Genomic DNA, 7,911 nt, shown 5'->3' with positions numbered 1-7,911 from the left:
GTCCTGGGACTCACGCGTGGCTGCATTGTAGCGAGGAGTCGAGGGACCTGTGAAAACCACTGCAAATAGACCTGACGGGGTAGCATAGCTGGTTTCCACTAAAACCCTCCGGATTAGTTGGTACCGACGAAGTCTGGTGATTTCACATTACACTGCGGTGAGAGGAGTCGTTTAACTGCGCGAGAATCGTCTTGGAAGGGGCTGTAAAGGAACTCAGCAGGGCAATTGCTTTTCCTTTGGTCGTCTCATGAGGATGGATTGAGGTTAGGTACTGGAGGCCGCAGGCGCTAGTCCGGCTCGGGGAGTTGGACGCTATCGAGGAGCTCCGAGACATCGTTCTTCCAACCAACGCTTCGACACGGCCCTTCATCTTCGTCATCGACGTGGTGTGGTAGACCCTGTCTTCGATATCTTCGACGGTGGAAGCTGGCACTGTCGTTTGGAAGCCGATAGCCTTGGCGAGTGAAGCAGCAGGAGTCGCTGGTATGTAATGAAGCCCTTGTTAAGATTTTTCCAGAACAGTCATTCACATTTAATGTAGACTCTCATATTACAAACTATAAGATATGCTTGAAATGTATCTGAAAAGATATGAACTCGTTATCTTCTCAATATGACGATGTGTTAAGATATGTGTGTAGCTATGCAGTTTGTTATTAAGTCTGTTTTGCATTAGTGTGCATTGGGATCTGAAGGAGATAGCACAAATAAATTCTGCAAATACACCACTAGATAGAATAATAATAGTAAAAATCTAAATTCTGTTAGTGTTCTTTGGCAACACATGAAAATACATCTTCAGAAAATCTATATAGAATTTGCAGTCTTTTGTGCTTACCTTTATATCAGACCCCCAATGTTTATTGTGGTCTGGACTTACACATGTCACAATTTTAACTAAATGTCTTTTTTCCTAGGTTCTGCGTCTGGTTCGATTGGTTACCTTTCTCTCCCAGAGTTAGATAGTAGACTATTTAATAAGTGTGTTATAACTGAAGGTTTATCGTAGTTGAGGTTGCATCTCCTTTCAGTAGTATTCACATATACATAGTAAAATTATGGCTGAAAAGTTAGTGGAAGATTTAGTAACCGGTTTAACCGGAGCATTACAAGGGTGTAGGTTTACCCCTAGTGGTAGAAGTACCAGACTTGAGAGATTTTCTGGACAAGGTGGCATTTTCCTTACCGAATGGTTAGAAGAGATAGATCTTTATTGTGAACAATATCAAATCTCTGAAACTCAAAAGTGCGGCATAATCAGAGCAAATTTGGAAGGTGCAGCACGTAAAGAAGTTAGTTGTTTTTCGGGGACATTGGATACTAAAAGTATTATTGAACTACTTCAAAAACATTTTGGGAAGAAACAAACTGTGCAATCTTTGCAGCAAGCCTTTTATGATCGAATCCAGCGGGAGGGCGAGTCGCTAATGGAATTTAGTAGGGATCTTATTTTCCTCTATGATAAAGCAATAAGGTTAGGAAATGCAACTCAAACGTCATCTTTGCGGGGACTTAGAGAAGAAGCTCTCATTTCACAGTTCGTAGCTGGCGCGCGGAGCATGTCGGTTAGGTTAGAACTTAAACGCTTACATCTCTCTCGTACAGTAAATACATTCGAAGAGATGAGGGAAGAGGCTCGTCAGTTATTAGGGGAATTGGATTCCTTGAGCTCCAGACGGGCAGTCCGGGAATTAGAGGTTTGCCAAGTATCAGAGGCACCGACCCGGACATCGGGTAAGTAAGTGTTCTCACGATAGGCCGGCCACTGATTCTGTGCTGCTCGCTACGCTTGATAAAATTCAGAATACTTTAGATATATTAGTTCAAACTAAAAAAACAGTTGTTTGTGGAAATTGTAGAGAACCCGGTCATTCAAAACGAACATGTCCATCTGTAATTTGTTACAAGTGTAGGGAGGCAGGACACATTTCTATAGATTGTCCAGCTTATAGACAGCTTTCTGTGAATGGGGGGCAAAGACCGGGAAACGGGCTACCTCCCCCACTGTTGTAGGCCAGGTGAGGGAGGATGAGAGTATCCAGGCTAAGGCCTCGGCTTTAATTGACACTCAGGGCGTGGATATTTGGGGAAAATTAGTTAGTAAGAGTCCAAAGGTATCAATTAATTTATTTGAAACTCCAACCTTGTGTCTTTTAGACACCGGTGCAGAGACTTCATTAATTAGTGAAGTATATTTTAATGAATTTCTTGCTCACAAGATCCGGGCTACCCCATTAGATAATCATGTTCAAATTGTAGGCATAAACGGAACTGAACTTCCAATTGTTGGCTATGTACAAATTCCTATGCAAGTTTTTGAAGTTTCTAAAATAGGACATTTTCTTATCGTCAAACAAGACTTCAAACAGGGAATGGCAACCACACCGGTAATTATTGGTGCTAATATCTTAAACGAATTTATAGACACTCCTATCAATAATGGGGATAAAGATGCAAACGCGTGGCTCCTTGCTTTTAAATGTTTGAAACAATCACATTCTCCATCTAAAGCAAAGCAGACCACTAATCGTCCTTTCAATTTAAGAATTGGTAGATTAGGCACAAGATTACCACCTAATTCGGTTTCAAAGGTTCCAATTAAGATAAGGAAACCTTTTGAACAATATGAAGGGAAATTAGTACTAATAGAGGAGTTAGATATAGACGATGAGGTGTTAGAAACAATCCACGTTATTCCGGGGTGTACTATTGTACAAAAAAATACTTTATTTGTTTTTGTCGCTAATTTAGGACCTAATCCTGTTTGGATACCACCTTTTACTACAATAGCGAAATTGCGTCAAGTAAGTCCCTCTTCTAGTGTTCATGTAGAAGAAACTACACAGGGAATTAATATTCAAACATTTTCGGTAATGACTGATCTTTCTCCGGAAGAGCCACAATCCCATCTAAATGATAAACAGAGTGAAGGAGTTGTTAAGACTAAGGGTGAAAATTTTATCTTCAGTAATGGCGATACTTATGAATTACCCCTCGGTCTAGACTTACAATTGTCTCTGTTCACAAAAGAAGAGGCAGAACAACTAGTTAGATTAATCCAAAAATATGATTTTGTATTCTCTAAGGGAGAATTTGATGTTGGATTTTGTGACAAGATTCCTCATAAAGTATATACAGATGACGAGGTGCCAATTAACTTACCTTATAGAAGAATCCCTCCTAATTATGTTAAAGAAGTTAAAGAATTGGTTCAGAAGATGCTAGATCAAGGCATTATCGAACCTAGTATTAGCCCCTATGCTAGTCCAATAGTGTTGGTTAAAAAGAAAGATGGTTCATTACGAATGTGTATAGATTACCGCAAGCTGAATTCTAAAACAATACGAGATTCATTCCCATTACCTAGAATCGAAGAATCTTTAGAATCTCTGCAGGGTGCCAAGTATTTTAGTTCTTTAGATTTGGCCCATGGATATTATCAAGTTGTGATGGATGAGGCCTTTAAGCATAAGACTGCTTTTAGAATCCCGTTTGGTTTATTTGAGTTTAAGCGCATGCCGTTTGGTTTAAGCAATGCGCCTGCTACATTTCAAAGGGTCATGGAAAATTGTTTAGGAGATATGAATTTGTCAGAATTACTCATTTATCTAGACGATATTTTGGTTTTTTCGTCTAGTTTTCAGGAACATCTAGAACGCCTGGAAAAGGTTTTCATGAGACTCCATTCTTTTGGATTGAAAATTAAAGGGAAAAAGTGTACCCTTTTTCAGTCTCAAGTTAATTATTTAGGACATATCGTTAGTTCTCAAGGAGTTTCCGTAGATGAAGAGAAAGTCTCAAAGGTTAGAGATTGGCCCATTCCAACGACGGATGATGAGTTACGATCCTTTTTAGGCTTAGCCGGATACTATCGTAGGTTTGTTAAAAACTTTGCTAAGATTGCAGCTCCATTATTTAAGTTAATTCCACCCCTAGTTAAGGGGAAGAAACAAAAATGCATAAATTTTATTTGGACAGAAGAAGCAGATAAAGCTTTTCGGTTGTTAAAATCTGCACTTACTCAAGCTCCTATTTTGTCTTATCCTGATTTTTCCCAACCTTTTGTGCTCGAGGTGGACGCATCTCTAAAAGGATTGGGCGCATGCTTAATGCAAGTTGGCGTGGATGGGAAGACCCACCCAATAGCTTATGCAAGCAGACAATTAAGGGGTGCTGAAGGACATTACCCAGATTATAGTTCATTTAAATTGGAACTGTTAGCTCTAAAATGGGCTGTTGTAGATAAGTTTAGGGACTACCTGTTAGGTTCATCTTTTATTATTTATACAGACAATAATCCTTTGTCCCATATTAAGACAGCTAAGTTAGGCGCAACAGAAATGCGCTGGGTAGCTCAATTAGCACCTTTCAATTTTGATGTCCGCTTTAAGTCCGGCTCTCACAATCATTGTGCAGATGCCTTAAGTCGATATCCAAAACCAACTAAGTCTAATAAATCAGAACAAAAGAAGAACACGGGGAAGAGATAATTAGTTCATGTACTCAGTCTACGCCTGTTAAGGTTCACTTATGTAAACCTTATCCTGCTGCATCCGATGAAATCCAATCGAAGTCTGGTGTTTCTGACCAAGAAAATTTGTTAGGTCCCACTTTTTCTAATTTGTTTCCTTCCTTTTCACCTGAACAACTCATTCAAATGCAGAAAATGGACCCAGAACTGAGATTTGTGTGGGAACGGTGGAGTGCACACTGGAAACCGGGGGATGAATTTCCCGCACGTTTTTCAGAACCGGATAGTTTGAAACAATGGTTATATCAATGGTCTAATTTTACTGTTAAAGATGGAATATTAGGAAGGAAGGTTCTTGATCCTTTATTTGGTAATATATTTCAAATTTTACTCCCACAGTGTTTGCGTAAGAGTATTTTAGTTGGATGTCATGATGAATGGGGACATCAAGGTAGAAATAAAACTGAACAATTAGCTAGGTCAAGAGTTTATTGGCCTGGCATGGCTCGTGATATAGAATTTTATGTTAAAAGATGTATTAAATGTGCTAAGGCAAAGGAGATGCAGCCTCGGGTAAGAACCCCAATGAGACATCTAATGGCATTTAGTCCATTGGAAATTATTGCTATTGATTTTGTTAAGTTAGATCCTGGTAAGGGAGGATTTGAGGATGTACTTGTTATTACAGATGTATATACGAAATTAGCTCAGGCAATCCCTTGTAGAAATCAACACGCCTCAACAGTAGCTAAAGCTCTACAAGAGCACTGGTTCACAAAGTATGGAATTCCAAATAGAATTCATAGTGATCAGGGACGTAATTTTGAGGGTCAGGTGATAAAAGAATTATGTAGGCTTTATGGTATACGTAAGACTCGTACAACACCATATCATCCTGAGGGTAATGCTCAGGCTGAAAGATTCAATAGGACTTTATTTGGCCTAATCAAATCGCTGGATCAGCGTGATAGACGTAGATGGCCTGAATTATTGCCTCATCTTGTCTACATGTACAATACCACCCCCCACGAAACTACGAGGGTCAGCCCTTTTGCTCTTATGTTTGGTAGGAAAGAGCGTATTCCTTTAGATCATTTGTTGGGTGTGTCTGATGTAGAATGGGGACAAGACTTTGTTAAAGAACAAGCCGAGTTGGTTGAGAGGGCTCAAAAGGTTGTCAGAGAAAGGACTGACAAGGTAGCAGCCCGGAATAAGGCCCGAGCTGATGCAAATATCTCTGCAAGTTCCCCTCCCCTGGGCATAGGATCTCTTGTTTACTTAAAGAAGTGTGCTTTTAGTAAAAGACACAAGTTGGAGAATGTTTATTTTGATGAATTATATGTTGTTGATTGGATAAATCCTACTGAGGATATTTATCGTATCCGACCTATTAATGGAGGTAATCCAAAGATAGTGAATCGTAGGCTAATAAGGAAAGTACCTTCTGAATCAGATGTGGTTTACCAAAATAAGGAGGATTTTGGGTTAAATTCTGATGAGAGAAGGAAAACCATTGTTAGCTACAAGGATTCTAGACAAGATTTTGAGGATGAATATGTTCTAGTACCAGAAAGAGTAACTACAGAAACAGTAGGGGAGAGTACTGGTCGAACCAGAGGCGGAACAAGTGGAGGTGTCGTCCAGAGGAGATCTCAAAGACAAAATAAAGGCATTCATTCTAATCCATACAACTTACCTAGGTCTGTATTGAGATAGAATTTATTCTATTAAGGAAAAGAAATAAAGTAATAAGTAAAAAAAAAATAAAATTAGAAAATACCTTGGATCTCTGGGCTGGACTCCGCCTTCAATCATTTATGACAATGACAATTTTATTATTTGGACATAGCTTTGTGAAGCGATTAGTAGGGAGTGGGGTAAGGAGCATGAATTTGGAAGTAGGTGGTAAAGAATTAATATTGAGAAGTTTTGGAGAAGGGGGACTCAATTTTGAAAGAATGCTACATAGTACAAAATATGTCAAGGTCCTTCAGGCAAACAAGCCAGATATATTAATCTTAGATTTGGGTACAAATGATCTGTGTTGTCAGGACCCAGTAACTGTGCTTGTACAATTTCTACAGTTCATAGATGGTTTGGGGGAATAGGAGTTACCCCAACTGCAATTTTTGCCCTCCCAGTCCTCCCAAGGACTAGGGCGTACGCGGGTGCAGCACTTTCCCTCTCAGAGTATAACCTCCGTGTGGAGAGGTTTAATAGGCTTTTGTCTGTTGAATCTTTCCACAGGGACATGCTCTGGGTTTGGGAGCACCGTTCCCTGCCGGATGCACCCCATCATATTCTTGATGGAGTGCATCTAACAGAGAGGGGGAAGGAGCTATACCTACGTACCCTACGTAGAATAGTAAGTTTTTGTCAAACACATTTTTGGATTTAATTAGTTTTTTATTATTGTGGGATGAATGATGTACATCAGTGATTATGGGTTATATGTATGATTGCTTGGCTCTATTGATTGACTGGCCCAGTTTGGTTTGCCGACATGGATCATTTAATATATTTTGTGATATTAATTAATCTGTAAATATGTAATTATATTTGTCCTTATAGGAAAACTACATATCAGACGGCAGGATGGTGTCAAACGGAACTGGAGGAGGCATGGGATATCCACCTCTGATGGTAGTTTTGATATCATCCCAAAGTCTTGGTAAATGGTAGAAAACAAGTAATGTTTGGGTTATTTTTTTTGTCCATGTAAAAGGACTTGTAAAATTTGAACAAATGAAAAAAGGGATTTTTTTTTTAAACAATTGTTATATTTTTAATGTGGAGGTTTACCCTAGAGGTGCACTATGTCATCTGTTTGGAAGCAAAGGATGAATTGTACATAAAAAAACTGTAAAGTAATGATTCTGAAAGTATAACACAAAATAATAGTAACTTTCAGAATAAGCGTCATTATTTGTAACCATAGCAGAGCGAGGTCTAACATGTGCATGCATGCTGTCCAATATCAAAATATTTACTGTTTACTGTCTATGATACATGTTCATGGTTGATATATAATGCCTGAAGTTGATTGTTCATGGTTTACAATTACAACCCATCCATTGATTAATGTTCAATTGATTAATAAACACTTTTACTAGGGCATTATACAAGTATGCTGATGCAAAAGATTTTTTTAGTATCATTTTGGACATGAAACATGCACTTGTTAACTAAGGTTATTTATAGTATTTTTTTATATATATAAGATGACCAGATTTACTGCTGTTGGTTTTCATTTTGTAAGGTGGATACAGATACGGATATGGATAATTTTACTTTTCACATGTATCATTGCTATTACTACTGTACATGTAAGTTTATGTACCTGTAGTATTTTTGACATAACTAGTTGTGCATAAGAGGTATAATGAAGGTTTAATAGATGTTTAGAGGTTGAATTTGTAACTAAACCTTTCAATTCATTT

Source organism: Lytechinus variegatus, chromosome 6 (assembly GCF_018143015.1).
Source record: "Lytechinus variegatus isolate NC3 chromosome 6, Lvar_3.0, whole genome shotgun sequence".
Classification (NCBI taxonomy): Eukaryota; Metazoa; Echinodermata; class Echinoidea; order Temnopleuroida; family Toxopneustidae; genus Lytechinus; species Lytechinus variegatus.
The sequence above is the reverse complement of the archived record's forward strand: the minus strand, read 5'-3'. Positions refer to the sequence as shown.